Source organism: Schistocerca nitens, chromosome 2 (genome assembly GCF_023898315.1).
Source record: "Schistocerca nitens isolate TAMUIC-IGC-003100 chromosome 2, iqSchNite1.1, whole genome shotgun sequence".
Lineage (NCBI taxonomy): Eukaryota > Metazoa > Arthropoda > Insecta > Orthoptera > Acrididae > Schistocerca > Schistocerca nitens.
In genome coordinates this window covers 926376694-926403009 of record NC_064615.1, presented here as the reverse complement: position 1 = coordinate 926403009, position 26316 = coordinate 926376694, and positions in this window count along the sequence as shown.

The window sequence follows — 26316 nt, the reverse complement described above, 5'->3', positions numbered from 1 at the left end:
CTGAAACCAAACCGATATTCATCTGACAGACCTATTTTGTTTTCCCTTCTTCTGTATAAGCTACAGACCTTCACTAAAGCTAACAGCAGGTAATGGAATAATCGTAATAAGTTTCATAGATTTACAGAAAGCTTATCACACAGTTGAAAGATATTTTTTTTTCAAAGTTCACAAAGTAGTTGGTTGAACAATAAACGGGCAGTTTCTAAAACTGGGCATCAGTGTTACCAGTATATGTACTCTCGCCTTTGTTCATCTGCTGCATTCTAAAGAAAGACAACCGTGAGCTAAAGAACTCGTGCTGAACGTGTTGATAAATGCATTCGTATAACGTTGTAATACTGAAAAACAGACAACTGAGGGTTTAGCTCTCGCATATGATCTTGCACATTCAGTTCCGATACTCTTGCCATATAGCTGCTAAGAGCAGCAAAGGCAGGCCTGCAGTTGATCAAAACGAACATCAAGTCAGAGACCAAAGAATTATTATTTAGTGGAAAGAGAAAAATCCGTAGAAAAGCCTCAACAGCTAGGTGAGTGGACAGAGTCCAACATTCCCGAAAAATTAAGGATCAAGACAAAAATTAAGGAAAGGGTACACTAGTTTATGAAAAATGATTTTAACAATACTAGTGTCCATCAGTGTCGAACTCAGATATTACAGGTTCAAACAGAACAAAAGCTCTATTTGCCGTTTAATGCCTAATAATGAATTATAAAGTTCTGGTACAACGACTACAGCCCAAAGAAAGGAACATTCAGACATGTCTTGGCTTCTCACAAAGGAAGATGTGAGAAGAACATGCTGTCATGGGTTACATTGTCTTTGTCTCCTGACAAGAATGAGTACAGTAAGTTTTCCACTGTGGTAATTTTTAAATAACAGTTATTGAAGAATGTCGTGCAGGATTTGGGTGGAGTACCCCACTCCACCCAAATCCTGCACGACATTCTTCAATAACTGTAAGGCTAGGAGCCGTGTAAGTGTTCGTTCATTTTATAAAAGCATTTATGAAAGAAATAAGTATTTTAATACTTGCTACTGCTACATACAAAAGTCCTGCGAAAGCTATAATTTTTATGAACATCAACAGCCACATAAAATGCAGAAACTTTATTGCTATTTACGATAACTGTCCACATCTTCAGCTTGAGTACAAAAAGAATACAGAACTCTCTTCTGTCCAAATACAGGTCACACCCTCAATGTGTAGATTAGGAACACTACGAAAAGCATACTCATGCACATCCACTGCCATGTCGATTGGTGTCGGAATTTGTAACAAAACTTAGTACTGAAAATGCATACGTCATCCACTGGCTTTCTTCACTGTACGTATTGCCTGCCAGACATTAATTTCCAAATATTAATGTCAATGTTGTAAGCTGCCCACCAAACATTGTAGGCCAGTGATGCACACAATTAATGCTCCGTATAATACAGCAACAACAAAGCCACTTTACTCCAAACCTGTGTGGTTGCCACGTTATATTGTCACCTGGTGAAGTGACGTCCACTCTCTAGGCAGACGGATTCCGCGACACCCAGCATTGACCGTTGAGTGTACATGTTGCCTGACTCCTCGGCACGCCATATTCCAGCTAAAGGTCCGTCTTGGTAGTTGGTCACCATCCAGCTGCCCTCTATCCTGGTTCTTTGCGCTCGTGTTGGAGCCCGCACATAGAGCGAGGCGCCTGGTGTAGTGCGCCATTTAAAATCCGACAAATTCTTAGCCACGGCGACGGGAAGTCCAAAAGAGTCAGCACAGACCGATCCTCCGCTATCTATCCCCCTCCCCCCTGCTACCACCGTAACTTTAGCCACATCCCTCGGCGCCTCGTAGAAGGACAATCGCTGGAATGTGACAATAACGAAAACGCAAACACAAGGTCTCTAAATAACTTTACATTTGACACGCATACGAGTACGATATTACTTTTACACTCGGGTTCAGTCTGAGAAATATTCTTTCAGCACTCTCATTCCATTCCCAGATCGTTAAATAATACCGCCGGCCGTTGTGGCCGAGCGGATTTAGACGCTTCAGTCGGAACCGCGCTGCTGCTACGGTCGCAGGTTCGAATCCTCCCTCGGGCATGGATGTGTGTGATGTCCTTAGGTTGGTTAGGTTTAAATAGTTCTAAGTCTAGAGGACTGATGACCTCAGATGATAAGTCCCATAGCGCTTAGAGCCAATTGAACCATTTTTAAATAACACCGTGAGTACAGTCACCCAATGGACATTTTCTTAGGGCAACTTGACAAGTTTGCTCATGACCTGCGCTCCAGCTCCACTTATTTTGCAAAGTTCCTGATGTACACGTTGTCTCCAACACTAACGATTGGGAGGCTTTCCTTATCTGTATCCCGGAGAACTCTGCTCATGGGTGGCAAATATACTTTTCCGGCTTCTATGCAGCGTTCTTCTCGTGTAATTGAGGGATATATTAGGGCGAAGCATTTCTTCAGTAGACCAAGGTTTGCCAGTAAGGAAATGGTCTTAAAGCAAACATGATTCCCGCTGGCATTCCTTGCATGTCCAGTGCTTAGCTGTTTTATATGCGCAAATTAACCACTCCTAAATCTCATCCCAACATGAGGGAATCAAATGTCGATTCACAGTTAACGTTTCCCACAGGTTATATCAACTTTCTCTTCGAACGATGGCTTTGGATAGTACTGTGCGGTTGCATGTTGCTCACCAACAAAAAACAAAGCTCCTCCTACGCTCTGTATGTAAATGTGGTGGCATTATACTAAGACTTTTCGCGTTCCTAAGGGGCACCTAAACCTCTCTTCAACTGTCCCATACGTCCGTACCAGTCGTTACTATAAATCACTAAATCGTTCACATAATGATACACAAAACCTGAATTTAACCTCAGAAACCAATATACCTGATAGTTGGGATAAAGCAGCCACCCCCGTGATGAAACCAAAGGTCATCCCATTAAATTCTGACAGCTTCCAATTCCTTCGCAAACGTTGTCACGCGCTTCGATCATTCGTCTTACGAAATTTCATAGTACGCCTGATTAATGTAATAAACACACTGACACACATGACCCAATCAAAACATACATGGAAATATGGTTCAGAGGACGACCATCTAATTAAATGCAGAGCGGCGCGGAGTGGCCGCGCTGTTTGAGGCGCCATGTCACCGATTGCGCGGCCCTTCCCGCCGGAAGTTCGAGTCCTCTCTCGGCATGGGTGTGTGTGATCTCCTTACCATAAGTTAGTTTAAGTTAGTTAAAGCAGTGTGTAAGTCTAGGAACCGATGACCTCAGTAGTTTGGTCCCTTAGGGATTCACATACATTTGAACGTTTTTTAATTAAATGCTCCAAAACCTACCACCGATCTGAAGATTTTGTCACGACAACCATGGATGATGAATTAGGCGATTTGGAAGGGTGAATTTTCCTTTCCTATAATTTGTCTTCTATTAATGCTTTTGAATTTTGAATATTTCATGCAGGTCGGTGGCTGTCAATATGGTGATCACCTCATCGAAACCGTATCAGACGTCCAAGTGCAATATTTGAGTAAGTTGGTAAGCCCCAGTGTATCAGTAAATAAATTTTCAAATGATCTACATAACAAGTTCACTTGTTCCCTCTGACCCATTAGTAAATAATCAAGTTGCACTACGCCTTTCTCTCCTTCCTCTCGTTGTAAGGTAGTATCAGAAACTCAAAATTTAGGCATCACGAGAATGTCCTTTACCTACTCCACCACGGCCTATTTCTCCACCTGCCCCAACCTGCAATGCTGGTTATGTTCGGTTGTCCTGGTGTTGATTGTTCGTCTAGTCTTTCCAACCATTCCAACAAAGTGTTTTTCACATACAAATGGCATGTGGTATACGAGGGTTAGTCGGAAAGTAAAGAACGATCGGTCGCGAAATGGAAAATACAGCGAAAATATGATGAATCTTTGCACAGATGCGTTGGGCACTGTTAATTAAATGCTCCAAAACCTACCACCGATCTGAAGATCGCCCTTCGATCGCATCACGTCGCTCTTATCAGTTCTGAGCTCACAGTGAGAACGTAAAACGGGCTAGAAATTTGCGTCTCGCACCAAGTATGAGGACATGGTGAAAGATTTCGCCTGATGCTATGCAATCTACCTAACATAACTGTCATGCGGTTCGTTCTAAACGACAGTTCTCTGCCGCACTCTGCAGGGGCAATGAAGATACTCCTGCTGCGTTTTCGATCGGAAGTGTTTGATCACCCACAATACAGCCCGTAATTGGCTACCCCTGAGGTTCATCTCTGCTGAAATGAACCGCTGACTATGAAGACAATGTTTTGACACAGACAGCGAGCTGCAGTCCAGAGTAGAAAATTGTCAAAAAGCACTGCCGGCTGTCTTCTATAACGAGGGAATTGAAAAGTTGGTATAACGCTACAACAGATGTCTAAGTCTGAACGGCGACTGGGTAGAGAAGTAGTTGGAAGGTGTAGCTAACCGCTGCAAATAAAACGTTTTGATTTTCACTGTGGTTTCCATTTTGCGACTTATCGTTCCCTACTTTCCGAATAGCCCTCGTATTTCCGACATTGCAGGTGGGTTTCTTTCCCCCTTTACCGATTTGAGACACTCTTTGATCTTCTTTGTCGGTATTCAAATAGCCTTCACGCCGTGCTTGCGCAATAAGCGACCGATTTTGTCACTCACTCTGGGAATTTACAGCAGAAAGGCCGAATACGATACTTATTTTTCTGATGTATCACTTTGCAGTGTGTTTTATTGTGTGGTACTTGTTATGTATTCGGTGGCGTACGCATTGGTCGTCAGAACGCTTTCCAGATTTTGCCTCGCGTCTGAAATCGGCGGTTAACAAATTCGTCTTGCTCGCGTAATGAGTGTATTAACCGTGCCTTTTTTCATGTGGAATGGTAACTTCTAAGAGCAACAGGAAGGTGTCGCCATGGGTAGTCCACTTAGCCCAGCGGTCAACTTCATCACGGAACATTTCGAAGCACAGACAATGGAGTTGGTACCTTGTAAATCTAAGTTGTGGTACAGATAAGTCGACGAGACTTTCGTTGTGTGGAGTGATGGTGAGGAACAGCTCGATGACTTCCTAAGACGCCCGAACAGCCTCCTTGCCAGCAATAAATTTAGCCTCGCGGTCTTGAGCGGTTGTCACGGTCCATGCGGCTCCCCGCGTCGGAGGTTTGAGTCCTCCCTTGGGCATGGGTGTGTGTTGTCCATAGCGTAAGTTAGTTGAAGTTATATTAAGTAGTGTGTAGGCTTAGGGACCGATGACATCAGCAATTATGTCCCATAAGCCCTTATCACGAATTTCCAACAATAAATTTAACATGGTGGTATAAAAGAACCAACAGCTACCCTTTCTGGATGTCCTCGTTACGAGGAATGGTGCATACCCGGGACACAATATGTATCGAAAAGTGACACGCAGGGATCTATACCTGCACAGACCCGGGTTAAGCTAGAAAAAAGGCGTGATGCGAGCAAGACGAATATGTGAGCCGCAGTACGTCAAACGGAGAAGCAACACCTGGAAAGTTTTCTCACAAGCATACAAAGTGCCACAGATTAAAACACTCGGTAAAGTGATACATCGGAAAGAGAAGTCTCGGACACGGCCCTTCTGCCATACATTCCAAGAGTGATGGTCAGAATCAGCCGTATATTGCGCAAACACGGCGTGAATACTACTAATAAATCGACGAAGAAAATCACAGTGTGTCTCAGATGGGCAAGGGAGAAAAGGGACCCATTTGCAATATCGGGAATATACCGCATACCGTCCAGTTGTGAAAAAGTGTTGAAACGGTTGGATGAACAGTCAACAACAGCATCGGAACATAAGCGGCATTGCTGGTCGGCTCAGGTGGAGAAATCAGTCATGGCGGAACACGCGCTGTGTGAGACCGACAACATAGAAAAATTCGCCGGCGCGGAAGTACTTGCTGTAGAGAAAGGCTGTCATACGTGCTTGTAAAGAGAAGCTATGGAAATACACGAGCATGATAACAGGAAAGCCTGATGGTGAAACGGATCCTGGAGTCCCGTGTTGCAGCGGACTACTGTTGGAGTTAGCAAGGGGAGAACCGTAGCTGTGATAATCACGGAGAAACCCTTGGACGTTAGCGTAGGTATAATATGCAGCCGCGAGCTCGGCTCCAGTCCACCACCAACAATACAGCGTAAAGCTTTGACACTGCTAATCACTAGTGCTTTCCAAACAGGAAAAAAATCATTAAACATCAGCCGAAGAGGTCGAGACAGAAGCTAACAAGCAGTTTGTCAATACCAAAAGTTTCTTATTAAATTAAGTATCAGAAATAAATAATATATAAATTGGGTATAAACCAAGAAAATGTGTCTTTGTGGCCTATTTCAGCTTTTCAGATTATAGGCCATATTTATGAAAAAAATAAACGAAAGCAGCCCATGCGAAAGCAAAACACAGTTTCTAAATACCCAATAGCTGCACTTACGGGCACCTTGCTAGCACAATTCACAGCGATGCTCTGCCATCAATTGTACTGCAGGGTTATGGTGAAAAGGGGTTTGGGCTGAGCGTTGGGTAAGTGTGGGCTTTTTTATTTTAATAACGAAATAAGTACTTTTGCATTAATACAATGGAATCAATAGAACGTTCTACAATTAATAATAAATCAGTATTCTGCAAAGTGTTTTGGTTTATGTAAAAGTTAATATAGCACAATAAAAAACAAATAAAAAGCTTCCATAGGCATACTAATATGTATCAGGCACAAACCAAAGACAACAGAATAGAAAGCGGAGTATTCACACTTTCTGGCCGTTGTGCCCTACAATCGTACAGTCATATAAACACTGTAAACTTAATTAATAATATCTCAACAGGATCCACATCTAGTACTAAGGACATGCACTGGTAACTTAATGCTACTAAATTCAATATGAGTACCAAGGCTATCTTGCCTATGTATAGCAACAGTCACATTAAATACAGGGCACTTACGTACAGTAGTTGAACACGCCTTCGCCATAATTACAAACAGAATACAGAACTCTCTCTCGTACAACTCTAGGACACGCCCTCAGAAATCTCCACACTGAGGGCGTGCAATGCCATTGTACAATTGTTTGTAATCTGGCTGATGGCGTGTTCAACTACTGTACGTAAGTATTCTATATATCACGTGGCTCTTGCTGGAAATTACACGCTACAAGGAGCACACCCTTGAGCCCCCACAGCAACGTCGTGTAATATCGGAACATGTGACGAATACTTCATATTCAAAACACATACAACAGTCACTGCATATCTGCACTGCACACAGTGCCTGCCATGCAGTAATCTCACTCTCACCATTTGTTAGCTGCCCAGGAGACACTGCAGCCTATAAACCGCACTTCTACTGCTCTGTATATTACAATATCAACAAAATCAGCCTCCTTTGTACCTCGTTGTGGTTGCTGTCGTCTCTAGCCACCGGGTAAAGGGACGTCTGCGGGCCAGGTAGGCGACGTCCACTGTAGCTCGGCCATGCCCCGTGTTGACCGTCGACTGCACAGGCAGTCCGGCTCATAGGCACACCAAGTTCTAGTTTAACTTCTGCTTCGGTTGCCAGCTACCAGCCAACTGCTCTCCGCTGTGACCCTCACTAGAGGACGGCCCTTTAGGCAATTTCTTTGAAGACCACACACACAGCCATGCAAAATCCACCACACTCGGCCCCGCCAGCGGGAAGTCGAAAATTTTAGTTTCGCACTCTCCAAGAAGCGTAGTTCACAGAAGTGGAAAAAGACTTGCTAGAACTATAGATCTTACGTGATGACGTTATTCTAAGTAACCCACAGACAGTGAGTTTCCATCCAAAATATACAAAAAAGGCGATCGTGACTGGAACGAAAACTACAGAAAAAGCTGTCAATTATGTAGCTAAACAATATTATCACCAACGACCCTTTAGCGAACTGTAAGGTGCGATATAAATTTGTAACAAGCAAATACTGTGTGCCGTGGCTACCGTGGTATTGCGCAACAAGCTGAGCTATCTGCGCATATACCTTGGAGAAGGTCTAAATTTACCACTAGGTTGAAAGGTATGGGGACCAATCGCAGTACAACGCACAATTTTATCCTGTCTGTAGTGTGCAGTATTACCAGACTTACAACGCGTTGATTATTGGATCTCTTTCCATCATCTTGTCGTGGGAAGCGGCAAGGAGTCCCACATGAGAGGTTTCTTGCAATAAGTGCAACCTATCTGTCGTTACAAAAGAGAATAATTGTATACGACCTGTGAATTACCCTTAGAGCTTGATGAAAGGGATTCTTTGACAGCAAATTCGTGAATATGGAATATAAAATTTTGTACGATAGCAACCTTTCATCAATGTTAAATAACGTGAAATACTTGTAACACCACCCAACAAATGTGGGAACAGTAGGTAAACCGTCAAACGATGTGGAAAAGTTAGTACTGAATTGAAAAAAAAATATATATGGAATTTGAGAGTAACTGAGAACTTTATATTTAAACTGCTTGTTGCTTAGCGAACTAAAAATTGATGGGTTTCTCTTTGATAAGGTATATCGTGGTACATTAACGCGTCTTTGTTTTTCGACCTTCTAAACAGATTAAAGATTATAATGGACAATTAATTTTCCCCACAGGTTTGCTTGTGGATGCCGGAATGGATGTGGAGATCTAGCACTGCCTCACGAAAAGTGACAAGAGGAATTTTTAGCTATGGAAGAGACGGATGGGTCTTCGTTTGAAGGATAACATGGCCGACTCGGGAGGATATAAAATTCAGATTGGCAACAGTAAGAAAATAAGTTCTTACCAAAGAATGTTAGTTACGAAGTATTTTCTGAAGCTATTTCCCTCGTGTGTAGCCTTGTACGGAACTGAAACATTTCGAAGAAGACGAGTAAAAGGGCTTCTGAAACGTGAATTCAGTGCTGCAGAAGATTATTGCATATTACCTTTTTATTTCTATTTTATTTGTGAGTCATTAGCCTTGTAGCTCGTTCTATGAAGTCTACGACAAATTCCTCTCTTGCGCGAACATCTTCAGCTCACAACAGCACTTCTACCCAACTTCTTCACTTATATGTTGTGAATGTATTGAGTGTACCACGGAAAATATTCCCTCATGCCCTATCTTCTGTTCGTTTCATTTGTCAGTGTTTCCATACGTTCCTCTCCCGATTCTGTGCAGAACTTCCCCAATTATTATCAGTCTATCGAATTTTCAAAGGTTTCTATAGCATCAGGTCCCAAGCGCTTAGATTTTCTTATATCCCAGTTTTCCACAGTTCGTGTTTCACTTTCATACAACGCTGTACACGAAACGTAAAATCTCAGAAGTTTTTTCTGAAGTTACGGACGATGTTAGATATTAGTACCCTTAGTTTGGCCAGGAATATCATCTCTGCTGTGCTAGTCTGTTTTTGATGTCTTCCTTGGTTCGTCTGACATTTTATTTCGCTTCCAAGGTAGCACAATTCTTTCCTGTGATGTATTTCGTGGTATCCGTTTACCACTGGTAATCAATTTCTGATACTTTCGTCCTCCTTTGGTTCACTTAGTCTGTAGTGAATGTTCATTTCGTTTTTCACTCTGCTTAAGAAGTCCTGCACTTGTCACTCTGTTTCTCTGAGAAGAATAACGCTATCACCGGAACTTATCAATGATGGCCTTTCACTGTGAACTTTAATCTCATTCCAGCAGTCCTTTTTCTTTCCGTCATTCCTTCATCGGTCTAACTGAACTGCAGCGCTTGTATTCGTTGTACGTTCTTCGTCTTCTAGCATTACTTGTTGAATGCTTTTTCTAGGTCGACAAATTTTGTGAATATGTTCTGACTGTTATGAAGTTTTTATTCTGAAGCCTAATTTCAGAACTTCCTTTCATCTTTACGTTTCTTAACGCCAAATCGATAGATTTGGGTAGATTCAGTGTTGGACTGGGTAAAATAAATGCATGACATGACTAAAAGTAATGATTAGTTGACAGGGCCTCTGACATCAAGGAGTTTTTGTCGTGAAGAGAAGTGTTGTGGGTAAAAAGTGTAAACGGAGGTCAAAACTTGAATTCAGTTATCAGGTTCAAACTGCAGTACGCTGCACTAGTTATGTACAGAAGAAAAGGCTTGCACGGGATCGACTAGCGTGAAGAGCAGCATTAAGCCAATCGTCTGACTGAAGAACGACGTAACATAATTCATAAGTACAAAACATTAAAATTTTGTGTATTATACAGCGATACATACGCTATGGGAGCGACAAATACCGAATCATTGTACTAATGAGAGATCCTTGGGTTAGTAATTAGAACATTCAGTCAAAGAGAAAAATATTTTTATTTTCAATCATAGCCTCTAGATAGCTACTGAAGCTCGAACCGAAGGCTTACGGTTACGGTTATCATTAGAAAAAAAAATGGTTCAAATGGCTCTGAGCACTATGGGACTTAACTTCTAAGGTTATCAGTCCCCTAGAACTTAGAACTACTTAAACCTAACTAACCTAAGGACATCACACACATCCATGCCCGAGGCAGGATTCGAACCTGCGACCGTAACGGTCGCGCGGTTCCAGACTGTAGCGCCTAGAACCGCTCGGCCACCACGGCCGGTGGTTATCATTAGAGACATCGCCACTTGACCACCAGTTTTCTGTCAGCTTTTAAGCTCTACTTTCTGTAGGTATACCACAGCTTGGTAATTGTTCACGAAAACATTCACGTGTCTTCTTGCATGAACCAGAAGTGATATAAGTTTCAACTATAAGCACAATTTCATTCACAGGACAAATATTATTTGAATAATTGTGAGAACGACCGAATGACATTGACAGCACATCCAGGCAACAACTGAAGATGTGATAGTTAAAACAGCCTTTCACGTGATGTAAAGATCAGGTAAGCGCTAAATAGTACAAGCACTACTTATTGCTTACGGAGCGGGTTCGCTTTTGTCATGGACGTGCTGTAGAAGGAAATACGGCGAAACAATGGAGACACTGACTAGGTTTTTACGGACGATACTACTCACACACTGATATCTGCATATCGACCACCAGCACAAAAAACGTAAATCCCAAAATGAACTTATATCCTTTCTAAGGAAACGACGCTTGGCATTTAAATGCTAAGAAGCTTAGTACGTAAACTCGACATTCTGCAATCCTGTAGCTGTTATAACAGAGCTCTAATTGAAACACAGTTAAAATTATTGTTGTAATGAAACTCGAGTCAATGAAGTTCTGAATCTCAAGAGTAAATGTGGGAAACTACTTGAAATGCTTAACTGCTTCGAAGAATAATGTGCTGTTCGTCATTGCACATTCCTAGCGCCAGACGTGTTCGAGGACGAACCAATGTAGGCGAATTTTTGGGATCAACATAATTATTGCTGACAAGACATTTTATGTCGTTTTAACAATCCAGTTTAATTTTTTAAAACATATTTACTCATTTCATGTTATCGGCTACACACAGTCATACATTAAATATCGATTTATGGCCCGAACGTTTATTCACTGACTGGTAGGTCCACTTACGCACTTTACTGGCAACATGCTCGAGGTCTATAGAATGTGGCCCTCGAAGTAAAAAAAATTATCTAATTTATGCATTCTTGAGTCACATTTAGAAGACACACAGTCCAACAGCCATCGTGCCTATGGAAAGCTAGGTCAGCACATTCGCACAAACTTAAATCTGTTGTGACGTTATACGCAACAGATTATGAAAGCATTAATCAATCCTTCAAAGGTGGTTAAAAGAAAGACAGAGAGAGAGAGACGGAGAGTGAGAAGAGGTTCATGTGGGAACTCAAACAGACACACGAAGTTGTTAAGCCGCTGGTGCACGCAACTCTTCTGAACTTACTCTTTCTCTTAACTACTATTTTTGTCTAACCACTTGTCCATTGGTAAACCAGTCTGTCGAAATTGGTGTTAAAGGTAATGTCTAGAATTCACAAGCCCCTCGTGGAAGCAGGAACTGGTTGTGAGGCGATGACAGATCACGTGCTTCTTTAACGGTCCGAAGATATGAAACTCTGTTGGTGTGAGATCCAGTCTTGATGGAGAGTCCTGATTCTAGCTGAATTACATCATGGACTGACCTGAAAACATGTATTAGATTGTAAGGCGTACCAAGGAACCGATATACACTCCTGGAAATGGAAAAAGAACACATTGACACCGGTGTGTCAGACCCACCATACTTGCTCCGGACACTGCGAGAGGGCTGTACAAGCAATGTTCACACGCACGGCACAGCGGACACACCGGGACCCGCGGTGTTGGCCGTCGAATGGCGCTAGCTGCGCAGCATTTGTGCACCGCCGCCGTCAGTGTCAGCCAGTTTGCCGTGGCATACGGAGCTCCATCGCAGTCTTTAACACTGGTAGCATGCCGCAACAGCGTGGACGTGAACCGTATGTGCAGTTGACGGACTTTGAGCGAGGGCGTATAGTGGGCATGCGGGAGGTCGGGTGGACGTACCGCCGAATTGCTCAACACGTGGGGCGTGAGGTCCCCACAGTACATCGATGTTGACGCCAGTGGTCGGCGGAAGGTGCACGTGCCCGTCGACCTGGGACCGGACCGCAGCGACGCACGGATGCACGCCAAGACCGTAGGATCCTACGCAGTGCCGTCGGGGACCGCACCGCCACTTCCCAGCAAATTAGGGACACTGTTGCTCCTGGGGTATCGGCGAGGACCATTCGCAACCGTCTCCATGAAGCTGGGCTACGGTCCCGCACACCGTTAGGCCGTCTTCCGCTCACGCCCCAACATCGTGCAGCCCGCCTCCAGTGGTGTCGCGACAGGCGTGAATGGAGGGACGAATGGAGACGTGTCGTCTTCAGCGATGAGAGTCGCTTCTGCCTTGGTGCCAATGATGGTCGTATGCGTGTTTGGCGCCGTGCAGGTGAGCGCCACAATCAGGACTGCATACGACCGAGGCACACAGGGCCCACACCAGGCATCATGGTGTGGGGAGCGATCTCCTACACTGGCCGTACACCACTGGTGATCGTCGAGGGGACACTGAATAGTGCACGGTACATCCAAACCGTCATCGAACCCATCGTTCTACCATTCCTAGACCGGCAAGGGAACTTGCTGTTCCAACAGGACAATGCACGTCCGCATGTATCCCGTGCCACCCAACGTGCTCTAGAAGGTGTAAGTCAACTACCCTGGCCAGCAAGATCTCCGGATCTGTCCCCCATTGAGCATGTTTGGGACTGGATGAAGCGTCGTCTCACGCGGTCTGCACGTCCAGCACGAACGCTGGTCCAACTGAGGCGCCAGGTGGAAATGGCATGGCAAGCCGTTCCACAGGACTACATCCAGCATCTCTACGATCGTCTCCATGGGAGAATAGCAGCCTGCATTGCTGCGAAAGGTGGATATACACTGTACTAGTGCCGACATCGTGCATGCTCTGTTGCCTGTGTCTATGTGCCTGTGGTTCTGTCAGTGTGATCATGTGATGTATCTGACCCCCGGAATGTGCTAATAAAGTTTCCTCTTCCTGGGACAATGAATTCACGGTGTTCTTATTTCAATTTCCAGGAGTGTAGACTCAAATAACAATTTAGTTACTAAGAATAGTAAGTTGAATTTTAAAAAAGAGGTCCGGAATAATCAGCGTGCAAAGTAATCACCATCTGCGTTTAAAATGATGTAGAGCTGTAGATACTGCGATAACAGGAAATTCAGCAGGAGTGGACGTCTCCAAACAGGGCGATCACGAAATCCGGACGTCTCCAAACAGGGCGATCACGAAAATCGGACAGACAAAAATAACTTCATTTATAGATCTAGGACAACAGAAGAAATACTTCAAACGACCGATGAGGTAAGGAAAGAAAAAAAAAATTCGGGAAAAGACATACTGCAATATAAGTCAATTTAGGATGAAATAAATAGTAACTCAAAATGGCTGCAAGAAACCGAAAAAGTATGGTCGTCGAATGGAAAGATTCAACATGTATTCAAATTAGAACAACCTTCGGTGCAATTAAAATAAAAGGTGTCAACATCAAGTGTGCAAGAGGAGTTCTAGTGTTAAACGATCATACGTGACAAGAGTACATTCAACGCCTTTACGATGGGGAGGAAAAGTCTCATGAAATGATAGCAGAAAAAATAGGACCAGGGATGGTATGTATGTAGATCAGTAAGTATGAATACCAGTTAGGGATCTTAAAGGCAAAAGAGAGGCAATTCTGACGTTGTACTTAATGGAAGCAAGATGAAAGGAAACTCAATACGTAGGATATGTTGAACTAGAAAAAGGGTTTGACAATGCAAATGGCGCAAGATCTTCGATATACTCTGAAAAGTTTAAATCAAAATGGAGGGAACGCTGGGTAATTACACACATCAAAAATAGTTTTGTATCACCTGTGTTCCGAGAGTTGCGGAAACTGTACAGAAAACTGCAATAGAGACCAACATAAACATGTTTCCGCCCTTTTTATTGCTCATGAAACTCATACATTGCATGTTGTACTACCATACAGTGAGACCTTCAGAGGTGATAGTCCAGATTGCTGTACCTGTAATACCCAGCAGCACTTCTTGCATTGATGCATGCTTGTATTCGTCGTGGCATAATATCCACAAGTTCATCAAGGCACTGTTGGTCCACATTGTTCCACTCCTCAACGGGGATTCGGCGTGGGTCCCTCAGAATGGTTGGTGGGTCATGCCACCCATAAAAAGCCCTTCTCAATCTATCCCAGGCATGTTCGACAGGGTTTATGTCTGGAGATCATGCTGTCCACTCTAGTCGTACGACGCCTGTATCCTGAACGAGGTCATTCACAAGATGTGCACGGTGGGGACGCATATTGTCGTCCATGAAGAGGAATGCCTCGCGAATATGCTGACCACATGGTTGCACTATCGGTCGGAGGTTGGTATTCTGAAATCGTACAGCCGTTACGGCGCCTTGCATGACCTCCAGCGTCGTACGACGGCCCCACATAATGCCACCCCTAAGCAGCAGGGAATCTTCACTTTGCTGCACTCGCTGGACAATGTGTCTGACGGGGTTGCCGCCGATTGTCTGTTTGAAGGCATATACGACACTCATCGGTTAAAGGAACATGATGCCAATCCTGAGCGGTCGAATCGGCAAGTTGTTGGCCCCGTCTGTACCGCGCAGCATGGTGTCATGGTTGCGAAGATGGACCTTGCCATGGACGTCGGGAGTGACGTTGCGCATCATTCAGCCTATTACCGACAGTTTGAGTCAAATACGACGTCTTGTGGCTGCACGAAAAGCATTATTAGACATGGTGGCTTTTCTGTCATGGTTCCTCCGAGCCATAAACCGTAGGTAGCGATCATCCACTGCAGTAATAGCCCTTGAGCGGCCTGAGTGAGGCATATCATTGACCCTGTCTCTCTGTATCTCCTCCACGTCCGAACGACATCGGTTTGGTTCACTCCGAGACGCCTGGACACTTTCCTTGTTGAAAGCCCTTCCTGGTACAAAGTAACAAAGTGGGGGCAATCGAACCGCGGTATTGACCGTCTAGGCATAGTTGAACTACAGACAACATGCGCTGTGTGCCTCGTTCGTGGTGGAATGACTGGAACTGATCGGTTGTCGGACCCCCTCCGTCTAACAGGCGCTGATCATGCATGGTTGTTTACGTCTTTTGATGGGTTTAGTAACATCTCTGAGCAGTAAAAAGGACTGTGTGTGTGATACAATATCCACAGTGAACGCTTATCTTCAGGAGTTCTGGGAAATGGGGTGATGCAAAACTTTTTTAGATGTTTGTGGAATATGTATAAGAACCTAAAAGAAACAATCAGAATGGAAGACCAAGAACGAAGAACTCGCATAATATATGTACAAACCAGGGATGCGCTCTTTCTGCCTTATAGCTCCACTTCTCCAGGTCCACAACGAAGAGGCGATGTTGGAAACAAAACAAGGGTAAGAACGGGATTTATACATCGGGGTGAAATGATGGCAATGGTTTCATTCACTGATGACATTGCTATCTTCAGTGAAAGCGAAGAAGAGTTAGAGGACGTATAAAATTCAATGTACGGGTAGTTCACTGAGCGCAGAATATGGACTGAAAGTAAACGGAAGAACGACAAAGTAATGAGGAGTACCAGAAACGACATCAGTAATTTATCATCAGAACTGAAGACTACGAAGGATACGACGTTAAGGAATTCGTGAATGAGAGTAAATTATACACAATGGACGAATCAAGGAGGGCATAAAAACCAAACTAACACTCCCGGGCAAATGAATCCTACTAGTGTCAATTAATATCCTGAATCTGAGAAAGTAATTTCTGAGGAAGTTTATTTGGAACACAACATTGTGTGTAAGTGAAACATGGACTGTGGGAAAACTTAAAAAGAGGACGACTGAAGTGTTCGAGATACTGCACTGTAGAAGGATGATGAGTAACTGGCACACTGATAAGCAATGAGAGGGTTCTCTACAGAATTTGCGAGGTGACAGGTATGTGAAAAACAATGAACAAGAATAAGGAATAACATGGTAATAAAGGGAGCTGTAGAGGGTGAAGGAAGGGGAGGGGCGATATTGCAGACCCGTCCACCGGAAATGCCAGAATAGATCGCACAGTCGAGGCCCTATGTGGTGGGGGGTCATCGAGCAACGACTCGACACATTTCGAAATAACATGCCTTACATGATTACGACAATCTTCACCAGTCAACTCTTCTGGGGATGAAGTTTCGGTCGCTCTGGTCTTTCCTCGTGTCGCACACCTGGCCTTAAACTTCTGGAAACACAACCGCATTTGTTTAAGTTACATTACGTCCGCTCTTTAAAATTTTAATAGTTGACGACGAATTGTAGTTGAGGACGTTTTACTTAAATGCAGACCTAATTATATTTTGCATCTCAAACGCATTTCTATGTCAATGCATCCTTCATGAAACAGTATTTCGAAGCTCAATTGTTTGCATCTGTTAACGACGTTTGTTATCTTTGATCCTTTCCTCTGTCTAGATAATCTTTTTCCTGGCCTTATCCCGTGTCTTCACTGGGTAGGTATGCTATTTTGTATTGACAGTGCTAGTGGTAAATGGTGGGAGTACGCCTTTCCTGTGGCTACCCATCGCCCCAGAGACAAAATTTGCGTACGATATGTGTTTGCTGTTACTTGGTAGCTTATCCCCAAAATATCACACATGTTTCATAATGTTTTATGCACATCCTCATGGTCAGTACATTCGACCATTTAACGCTGTATAATAACTGCAGACCGTATTCAATACTACCAATGACTGTCCACCTAATGTGCTTCTTGTCTTCCCTTCCATTTATTATGGTGAGAGGCCTCTCCTTTTCTTCAGCCTTGGAGAGCTTTCTCCAACTGGCTTGCAACGTGGGAGTGTACTTAAAAGGACCAGGGAGTGTCCTAAATTTGTTTAGAGATGAAAGCTGTCCTTTTGACCAGGTGGGTGGAGAATCCGATTCGTTCCACTTACTGCGCACCAGAAGGCCAAGAGGGCCGAATATCTGTCACAAAATAGTGTTGTTAGAGGCACTAGGAGCAATCTTTTAGGAGAGATAAAATCCTAGCCAGCTGTAGCCTTCAGAAGCAGTAGAGCACGAGAACCACCGTTTTTACTTGGTAGTCATGCCATATAAGGACTTTTTTTTTAATCTTTGCAACAGTCTCACTGGTTCATAATACTTATTTCTTTAGAACGTATGATTTCCTACTTGTGGCTACATGTAAGCCATTTGTCAGAATCCTGTGACAGAGTGTGGGAGTATTCTGTCTCCATCACCATGTCAGGGTGTCACTGGTTAATCACAACGAAATATGCAAGAGTAGGAACTTTTTAATTTATTTACGTAATGATTACTGATTGGAACTCAAGAGGTATGTTTCAATTGTATATATTCAGCGTGAAGTGAGAAAATAAAAATTTGTACCACGGCCAGGATTCAAACCTGGGTCTCCTGCTCACAAGGCCATTATGAAAACCACTACGCCACCCTGGCACAGTTTCTTTGCACAAGTAGAAGGACTACCCTAGCATGTCTCTCTCCTCAATCCATATTCTTACCTCAGCCCACTTGGTATTTCCTCTAAACCCGAGCAGCAGCTTTGCACACCCACTACGCCAGGGCGGCATAGTGGTTAGCATGGGAGACCCAGGCTCAAATCTTGATCTTGGTACAAATTTTTATTTTCTCGCTTCAGGCTGCATATATACATCATAGATATTTGGGACCTGAAAAGATCTCTGGTACAATATAGTTTCATTTTACTTCTGCAACTTACCGGCAAGATGCGTGCACTGGCAGAAACAGCCAACTCCAGACGGTTGCGATAAGTACTTGGTGCTCGGAGGGGAAAGAGTAAAGACTCACTGCCAGACAGTGAGACACGGCTTGCTGTCACACAGAAGGATGTCTCTACATCATTACTGGTTAAAGGCGTTGATCTTGACTCAGAATTCCCAGCAGTTACTGCCACCATCTTCCTCGTTCATGCTAAACGAGAGTGGTAAGATGGACCTCGTGATGCATTTACCAATTTGAGGGGAACGTGATACTAGTTAACTTTCATCAGGGGCTAATAACTGTAGCTAATAGTTGCTTAACAGCTAGCTAGTTGATGCCGTCAAACACTTCAGTGACTCTGTTGGTGTTCATAGTTACTTTTATACGTGACTTATTCTCAGAATTATGCTTTTGTTGTGTTCACCCACCTCTGCAAAGGTTAGATTGTGCGATTATAATCTCTTGTTCATTCACTAAACGTAAATGTTCATTTACTTAAATCAATGAGTAGTCTGTATGTTAATGCCTTATGGTAATAAGGCAATTTTTTTCAGTGAGCGTTTTTTATGTTGTATGTAGATAAGCCGCTACTTTAACACGTACATGTGTGGTGTTATACACATATTTTCATGCCTGATACGTCCATCCCTAGTAGTTATCATTCAATAAGATGTTTCTGTTGCACGGCATTTCGTATTTCATAAAAATGTTCTGACAGACAACAAATGCTGGGCACGAAGTTCCAAACTTCTTAGCTTTAATCTTTTAGTTAAATGTTCCCTGAAGATGAGTCTTTTAGTACTATGAAAACCGTAGTGATCTACAAATAAAGGAATAAATACAGTTAAAGCAGTTTATTGATGTCCCAGATGACATCTTCACCTTCACTGAGGATAGCAATGTCAATGGCGAATCTTATCATTGATATCATTTTATTATGAATCGTAATTTCATGCTTAAACCTTTCTTTTATTTCCGTCATTGTCTCATCGATGCATAGATTGAAGAGTAGGTAGCGAAAGACCACTTTCCTGTGTTCCACCCCTTTTTGATCCGAGCATTTCCTTCATGGTCTTACATTCTCATTCTCAACTCCTGCTTCCTGTACATATTGTGTATTACATTCATTCTCTACATCTTACCACTACTTCTCTGGGGATTTTGAACTCTTGATTGTTTTAAGTTGTACAACAGATTTTCTAGGTTGACAATTCTATGAACATGTCAAGATGATTCTTGTGTTGCTTTGTTATCAAACGCAACGAAGGAACTGTTACCCTGATGCCCAACTTTTCTTGAAGTCAAACTGGTCATCAGATTACTTTTTCATTCTTCTTTAAATTATCTTGTTACTTACTTTAATGCAGGCTCTGTTGATCTGATTGTACGATAATGGTCGCACTTTCCTACCCTTACCATCTTCAGGAGTGTGTGGATGATTTTTTCGGTAGTCTGATGGTATATTTCCATAGATTGGGTAAACCAACTTCGATAGCCGTTTGGTTGTCAATTTTCCCAACGATCCTTAACAATTCGAACGAATGTTTTCGATAACCTTTGATTTATTTGATAAGAAGTCTTCCAATGCTTTGTAAATATATGACTCTAATACTGGATCGCTTATGTGTTCCGTATCGACTCCCCAATTCCTGCTGTCCTCATTATCAAACTGTTCCTCCGATTCGTAGTTGCTTTCAGTGTACACTTTCTATCACTCCTCTGCTTTTGAAACTTCAGTTTTACTCTTTAATTTCATGTCATTCCTTTCGCTTTCACCTAAGGCTGTTTTGGCTTTTTTACATGCAGACTGGTCCTTCCGACGTTCATTTCCTTCGCAGTTTCTTCACATTTCTGATCATGTCTCTGAGCGGATGGAAATCAAGACACAATGCAGTTTGGTCCGAATTTTGATAGTCAAACTAAGAGTGGAAAATGGACAAATGCGGTATCAAACTGATCAGTGTAATGTCTAGTTTTCCAAAAATGATTTAACTGTTTAAAATTAATCAAGGTGGTTAAGTAAAAAAAAGTGATTTCATAGAAATTTGAAATATTTCACGGACAGCTGTTACCAGCTGTACAAATGAAGTGTAAATAAATATCAAATTACAATAGAAATTGAAACCTCTGTTCTTTCTCTTGATACTAATAAGATACCAATAGATATTTAAGTATATTAAATTTCATTCTTTCTGAATAAAACCGTTAAATTAAAAAGTAGAAAGAAACCGTCAAATATTTCGTGAAATGATTTTCTAAAATTAATTTTTAAAGTAGATTAAAGAATTGACGCGCCTTTGAAGGATACACGATATCATGTACAGGAAATGATGTGCAGACTGAAAATTTAAATTTCACCATTTGATATTTAAAGGCTGATAGATGATATTTGCCTTGTGGTTCAAAATGGTTCAAATGGCTCTAAGCACTATGGGACTTAACATCTGAGGTCATCAGTCCCCTAGAGTTAGAACTACTTAAACCTAACTAAGAAAAGAAAATCACACACATCCATGCCCGAGGTAGGATTCGAACCAGCGACCGTACCAGCAGCGTGGTTTCTGACTGAAGCGCCTAGAACCGCTCGGCCATTGTGGCCGGCTGTCTGGTGGTATTTCGCTATCTAATCTACTTACGTTTTGGAAAAAAACACATTCTGTTTGCTGAAACTGTGATTGACATTGTCCTTACGTCGCTAACATAAGAGCATCTCAGCTGCTGTACATGATTTCGAGCGTCATTCAACTGTGCGTTAGGTGTCTCTATACACTACTTACTCTTAGGCAAATTATTTCACAAAACATTTGGCTTTTCAAAACTTTTTCCAGTAGCCATTTCGCTTTGATTTCCCTGGGATTCATATTTGTTTCATTCCTAAGGGTCAAATAGACCAGGGGCATCCGATAGTAAACGAATCTTTTTTTCTCAACAAATTTGGGGTGGAATTTTTAGTGGGAAATGGTGGAGTACTCTCGCTTCAGCGCCTCAAGTTTCATTAATTTCCTTTATGTGGCGGCGCTGTACGTCGCCATCAAAATGCCGTATCTACCGAGGTTTGTTCCAAGTAGACAGCTGCCGTTGAGTTTCGTTTTTCGGAAGACTTCAACAGCCCAGATATTCATAGGCGTTTAAAGAATGTCTTCAGTGACCTGGAAGTGCATAAAGCATGGTAAGTAGTTTGGGTGCTAGCGTAATCTGTGCAGGTATGCAAAGCCGCCATGACAGGATAGCGTAGTGGTCCCTGCTTCTGCCTAGTGGGCTGGAGATCCGGGCCCGAATCCAACCAGAGGTACATATTGTCATTCTCCTCTTCAGTCCACATATATGCATTATAGCTGTTTGATACTTTAGAGGGTCTGTGGAACCATACAGTTTCATTTCATTAATACGCATAACAAAAAACATTTGCATCAGGCCTGTTCCCAGAACTCCTGAAGATAGGCGTTGACTGTGGATATTGTATCACAGACACAGTCCCTTTGACTGTTCAGAGATGTCACTAACCCGCCCAGAGATGTAAACAACCATGCATGAGCAGCATTTATTAGACGGAGGGGTCTGACAGCAGATCAGTTCCAGTCATTCCATCAGGAAGGAGGTACATGGCTCGTGTTGTCTGTAGTTCAACCACGCCTGGACGGTCAATACCGCGGTTCAATTGCGTCCGCATTGTTACTGTGTGCCAGGAAGGGCTCTCAATAAATGAAGTGTCTAGGCGTCTCGGAGTGAACCAAAGCGATGTTGTTCGGACATGGAGGGGATATAGAGAGACAGGACCTGTTTGTGACATGCCTCACCCAGGCTACTACTGCAGTGGATGACTGCTACCTACGGAGTATGGCTCGGAGGAGCCCTAACAGCAACGCCACCATGTTGAATAATGCTTTTCGTGCGGCCACAATGCTGCAAGATGCGCAACTTTACTCTCGACGTCCATGGCGAGGTCTGTCTTAGCAACCACCACACCATGCTGCGCGGTACAGATGGGCCCAACAACATGCGAATCGACCGCTCAAGAGTGGCATCATGTTCTCTTCACCGATGAGTGTCGCATATGCCTTCAAACATACAATCGTCGGAGACGTTTTTATAGGGAACCCGGTCAGGCTGAACGCCTTAGACACATTGTCCAGCGAGCGCAGCAAATTGGAGGTTCCCTGCTGTTTTGGGGTGGCATTATGTGGGGCCGACGTACGTCACTGGAGGTCATGGAAGGCGCCGTAGCGGCTTTACGATATGTGAATACCATCCTCCGACAGATAGAGCAACCATATCAGCAGCATATTGGCGAGGCATTCGTCTTCATGGACGACAATTCACGCCCCCATCGTGCACATCTTGTGAATGACTTGCTTCAGGATAACGACATCGCTCGACTAGAGTGGCCAGTATGTTCTTCGGAAATGAACCATATCGAACTTTTTGGGGATAGATTAAAAAGGGCTGTTTGTGGACGATGTGTCCAACGATCCACTCAGAGGGATCTACGCCGAATCGCCGTTGAGGTTTGGGACAATCTGGACCAATAGCCCTTGATGAACTTAGTATACCACGACGAAGGCAGGCATGCATCAATGCCAGAGGGTGTGCTACTGGGTATTACGGTTACCAGTGTGTACAGCAATCTGGACCACCACCACTAAATGTCTCGCTGTATGGTGGTACAACATGCAATGTGTGATTTTCATGAGCAATAAATAGGGCGAAAATGATTTTTATATTAATCTCTCTTCCAATTTTCTGTACAGGTTCTGGAACTCTCGGAAGAGAGGTGATGGAAAACTCTTTTTGATGAATGTAGGAGGGGTAGAGAAGATCCAATGATGCTGAACAACTTCTAGTGTCAGACGCTGGAAGGCAGGCCTCCTGCATCATGGAGAAGTTTACGGCTGAATTTTGCAGAGCATTGGAACTTAAAGGATTCGGGCAACGCATTACTTCCTCCCACATACGTCTCGTGAAATGATTGTTACTTGAATTCCAGAGAAATTACTCTCATAAGGAGCTCTTCTCATCCTCCTTGACACCATTCGTTAATTCTGCGACACATCGTACGGTGACTTGCTGATTATAGCTATACGTGAAGTAGTTAGGCCCCTAAACTCTCATTCAGGAAGATTGGTCTCAAATATGTGTCCTTCTATCGAGATATTGATCTTTAGCGCGATGTCTAAATTGCTTAGGGGAAGTGACTTTGTGGTCCTTTAGGAAAGAAAGGATACGGCCTACTTCCTTCTCAATGCGTATCGAAAATATGCCTGAGCTAAACGTAACATTCTTAATGAAATCTTACGTCTCAAGTCTTCCTTCCATTGCAAATACTCTCCAATGGGTGCCGAAATCGAAATAGCATGAACTGTAATAGCACATGACCCAATCTCTACAAAGACTGTCATACTCCTCACATTGCATATCTCACTGACTTCCTGCAATGCTTCAAAATGTATGGTACGGTACAGAGACTCACAGAGATAATATACCCATTTGTTTATTTCAGTAAATAACTTCAGGAAATTGTTTTCCAAGTCTCACCTTCATATTTTCGCTATTACTTTCAGGCAGAGCACACGCGTCTCATACGAAGCTGATGGCGGCGCACTAACCCTGAACCCTGGCGCATATTTGCTGCGTACCAGCGCCGAATGACTTTTGACATTCTTGTCTGACACAGGGAAAAAACGAAATTAGAAGAGACGGCTTTGTGGCTCACCTCGACGCTCATTTCTTTGCCGGTTACGCTTTCACTTGAATTTTGAAACAAAGTAATGCTTTTTTTCCCACATACAGGTAATAACGTTTCTATGTCAAAGTACTTGGCGCCACTGTACGACATTTCCTTTACAAGGCAACACCAGAAAGACAGCGGTTAATGTGGGGTCCTCAAAATAGTCTTTGTAATAGGAGAATGACCAGTAATTACATAATGTGGCCCGATACCTTCTGGAACCTTAAATTCATATTCATGCATATCTTATCCAACTCAGACAATAAATTAAAACAAAACCTGTTCGGATTGCCAGAAATATCGGTACAACTATGTCTGTTACTGACAATGTCAGGATTGTTTCGTGCAATGTCACTGTTGCATGTATGTTCCAAGTGATCTTTCGAACTACAGGCAAAGAAGGTTGAGAACGTCAGCCATATTCACAGGATTTCAACGAAGTTTACAGTCAACAGTGTTTTCCCTTAGATTTTAGTCGAGAACACAGGTTGAACCGCCGGCCGGAGTGACCGAGCGGTTCTAGGCGCTACAGTCTGCAACCGAACGACCGCTACGGTCGCAGGTTCGAATCCTGCCTCGGGCGTGGATGTGTGTGATGTCCTTAGGTTAGTTACGTTTAAGTAGTTCTATGTTCTAGGGGACTGATGACCACAGCAGTTGAGTCCCATAGTGCTCAGAGCCAACAACAGGTTGAAGCAGAGGCAGAACCAGAGTTGACAGCTACTCTTCGACTTCATAGTTTTGCACAATATTTTCGGAACTATAATGGGTCTCCAAATTAGTCAAGCTACATCTGAAAGACTGCTAGCCTGGTAGCTGAGTGTGTGTGCAGTACAGAAGTCGACTGTCTAGAGCAGATGTTAGCTTGTCGTGACCTCGAGGAACCAATGTAAGGTCGAAAGAAATGCACAACCCACACAAATACAACTCTTGCAATCCTAATAATCAACTGTCATAGTGTCAGAGTTTGAAAGATTTCTTAAGAGTAATTGAGCTTTTCTAATCCGTATCCACTCTACTATATAAAGACAAACCATTGTTTACTTCGTTACTAGAAGTCTCAAAAAGTGCTTTACCGATATACTTGAGATATTTGCACGATACTCTAACAATCGTTTGTACACACACACACACACACACACACACACACAGAAAACGTGATTACACTTTACTCCAACGAACAATCAGACTGACATAGGCTACAGTTTTTAGCATATACAATATATAAATATATGCCTAATATACAAAGGGGAAAGGTTGTTACAGATAGTCTCGAAAAGTTATTGGGAGATTTACTTCAAATTTTTACACTAGACACTATTAGACCAGTGCATATTTCTCGTCGTACCGGCATCAAAGAGTTGGACTTTACTCTTCCAGTAACTGGTTAGGGAAATTAATCTTTTCTTATTTGTGGACGTGAGAAGACATCCTGAGAAACGACACTAAATATTTGCTCTGAAAATGATTTAGGACATAGATTAGCAGCTTATTCATGAAGTAAATATACACTGTGCAAATGAATTAAAGGTCACATTTTTTAAAACGTTTATTTTCCCCCTTTACGACGCAATCCGAAAGCTACCTACAAGCTTCCTCCTCAGTGATCAAAGTGCATGGCGGCCTGCAACGTTAACCTCAGACTCGGCAGCTCTTCAAACAGCAACGTACCGACACATGCGCTAAAATGTCAGAGCATGGACGGCGTGAAAGAGGAGGGCTGAAAAAGTGTAAACACATTTTTATGCTTCAGATCACTTTAAAATTACGTTGACTGGTTCTGAACGGTCCTCAGTGGTTCCATTCCGTATGTCCGAGTAAAAGGTGCGGTGGCACGACACTTCAAAGGAGTCAGATGACATTCAGCAGGGCTACAGCACTACGTTGTTATTAGAGAAGGACTGAACCAGAGGGTGTCAGCAGTGACAAAGGTTCCCGAGAACGTCGTTCAGTTTGCACATTCCACTGGAAACTGTCGTTTTCGACCACGAAATGTTAATGAACGCCCCAAGGGAGCGGATGGTTTCGTTGACACCCTTTATGCCACCTCCTGAGGCCTTTCCGTGTGGATTCTCAGCGGTGGTGTATCTGAAATGTGTTCTCGGCCACCCATAAGAGAATCAGTGGTTTCAACTCTGGGCGTCGCAGTTCTGAGCTCAGTCACAGAGGCGTCAAGAGAAGGGGTGAAATGTGGGTAAGTGGAAGAGTGACGACCTTCCTGTCGATTGACAAGTCAACGGTGTGGTTGGGATCAATTGTGGGGCAGTTTGGTGCT